The sequence below is a fragment of the Palaemon carinicauda genome, chromosome 2 (assembly GCF_036898095.1).
Source record: "Palaemon carinicauda isolate YSFRI2023 chromosome 2, ASM3689809v2, whole genome shotgun sequence".
NCBI lineage: Eukaryota > Metazoa > Arthropoda > Malacostraca > Decapoda > Palaemonidae > Palaemon > Palaemon carinicauda.
The window spans coordinates 8,761,123-8,764,188 of NC_090726.1; positions in this window are offsets into that span (position 1 = coordinate 8,761,123).

A 3,066-nucleotide genomic window follows, 5' to 3' on the forward strand; every position below is an offset into this window, starting at 1 on the left:
CAAAACCAATAAATAAATCTAACAGTTACACATTCAAGATAAATATATGAATTTCGGGTAAAATATGGCTGAAGTTGTGCATTATGGTGAAATTCCTTTAATCTTCACCGTTTCAAAGCATCATCATCAGGAAAAAAAAAATTAACAAGAAAACCTTTGCATAAAGGTTTCTCAAAACGTCAGATCCTGAATATCCAGTTTCATGGAGCTGCATGGCTTTTATCCTCATAACTCTTGGGAACTATCATCTCTTAGGATTACTGCTAAGAATTTGTTTATCTAATAAAACTTGAATCAAGAGCTTTTAAAATGTGGCAAACCTAATTCATAATAATGCATCAAATTTTCATTTAACGAGAAAATAATCTCTAAATAAACAATTATAGTATTGCTATAAGGTAATAAGTTGGAATAGACCTTATTTTTTTCCATAAATTTTCAAGAGGAAAATATAACAGATGTACTTTATGCTGTTACTGTTGTTGAATCGTGTTATTTTAATTGTACATTACTTTTTTTATAGTTTACCTATTTAATTATTTTCTCTCCCCATTGGACTATTTTTCCATGTTAAAGTCCTTGGGCTTATAGCATCACACTTTTTCTCCTAAGGTCACATGTTAGCTGATATTAATAATAAAGATAATAATAGTATTTCCTAATTCGCAGCCAACGACGAAATCTCGTTTAAGTCAACATGAAATAGTAACTGACAACTATCTGATATATGATGACGTCGTTGCCATTCAATTAGCATAAGCTGAGCTAAGTTTTATTGAGGAAATTTTCAAAATCAATAATAAACTAAATGCTGATGTGCTACTTACTTAAAAATTGTTAATCGTTATCATGAAAACCGTTTCACAAAATATTATTCAAGTAACAACAAGCAAGTTTTGGAATTTAAACATACATACCAGTGACGATAGTAAAATTTCTCAAGGGAGAAAGTATGATAAATGAGCTCATGATATCTCATAATAGTAATAAATGCTTCTGTGTATTATATCATTTCAAACCAGCAAACGATTTTGTATTACGGAAAAATAGTAAATCTTTTAGGGTTTTTGTGTTGTTTATTTGGTAAAGAATGAAGCAGACGAATTATCTAAAGGTCAACGGAACTAAATAATGATCCACGAGATTCTGAAATACCAGAAAATAGTTATATTTTTAGCATGTCTTACCTACGAACAAATAAGTCCCTAACTATCTAGTACTAGCAATATTGTCAACAGTCATTGTAGAATATATTTTAGGCCTGTAACCCATTTAAAATTTTATCTGCTGTGTTCTACCATATTCATTCCGTAAAAATATAGCAATTGTTCCTCCTCTTCAGTAAGATATAACATCAATAGTTGAAACTATCACATACAAAAATTAATAACAAAAAGTAGTTAAAAAATTTACTTGGTTTACATAAACAATGTTCCCTAAGATTTTCATGCACTGCTCTAAATTATATTGATACAATTTACAAGAAGAATAACATTTATTACGTACCGTATAATACAAACATAAGTATAGGGAATTTATGAGTACTTCATTGTGGGACTACCTGCTTCGTCTCGATTTAAATAAAAAGGCTAGGGCTGGTTTATATATATATATATATATATATATATATATATATATGTGTGTGTGTGTGTGTGTGTGTATGTGTGTGTGTGTGTGTAAGTATATATATACACATATATATATATATATATATATATATATATATATATATATATGAATTATATACACATATGTAATATATGTATGTGTGTATACATACATACATATGCACATACATATGTATGTTTATATATATACATGCATATATATATATATATATATATATATATATATATGTGTGTGTGTGTGTGTGTGAGAGAGAGAGAGAGAGAGAGAGAGAGAGAGAGAGAGAGAGAGAGATGTGTGTGTGTGTGTGTGAGAGAGAGAGAGAGAGAGAGAGAGAGAGAGAGAGAGAGTATGTGTATGTATATATAAAGATATATATATATATATATATATATATATATATATATATATATATATATATATATATGTGTGTGTGTGTGTGTGTGTGTGTGTGTGTGTGTGTGTATGCACGCAAGTATGTGTCCAATTAGAATTTAATTTCTATAGCTACTGCCACTGATACCACTGGTAATTTGTATGAACACATATTATTTAATGAGGGTGCAAAATAATTCAAGATTTACAGCAACTAAATGTTGCCTACTCAAGAATACTTCTATTCAAATATACTAATAACTGTAAATTACCCTATCTAAAATAATAGTATTGCCATAATCTACTAAATTTGAATGAATCCTATTTATTTGATAAATTCTGAAGCGGAAAACATAAATGATTCGTATTGCATGATTCACACCCGACGACAAAACCTCATGGAAATCATCATAAAATAGTAGCTGACAACTATCAACTTCATAGGGACGCTGATATAATTGAATTAGAATATGTTGCCCTAAGATTTGCTAAGTGAATTTTCAAAATTAATAATGACCTAAATATTGATATATTATCAACTTAAAAACCGATAATCGTTATTATGAAAGCCGTTTCACGAAGTATTATTCAAGTAACAACTAGCAACTTTTGTATTTCAAACCTACATTCCAGTAACTATTTTGAAAATTCCTAACTAAAAGAGCATGATAAGACAAACGCATGATATCTCTTAATAGTAATAAATAGTATTTTATATTATATAATTTCAAACCAGCAAACGATTTTGTATTATGAAAAAATAAGAAATATTTTAGGGTTTTTGCATTGTTTGTTTGGTAAAGAATGAAGCAGACAAATCATCTAAAGGGAAACGAGACTAAACTATGAGCCATGAGATTCTAAAATATTATAAAATAATAATATTCTTACCATGTTTTACCTATGAACAAATAAGTCCCTAAATATCTCGTACCATTAATATTGTCAACAGATATTATAAAATATACTTTAGGCCTGTAACCCATTTAAGAATTCGTCTGCTGAGTTCTGCCACATTCATTTCGTAAAAATGAATTACTTCTTCCTCCTCTTCAGTACAATATA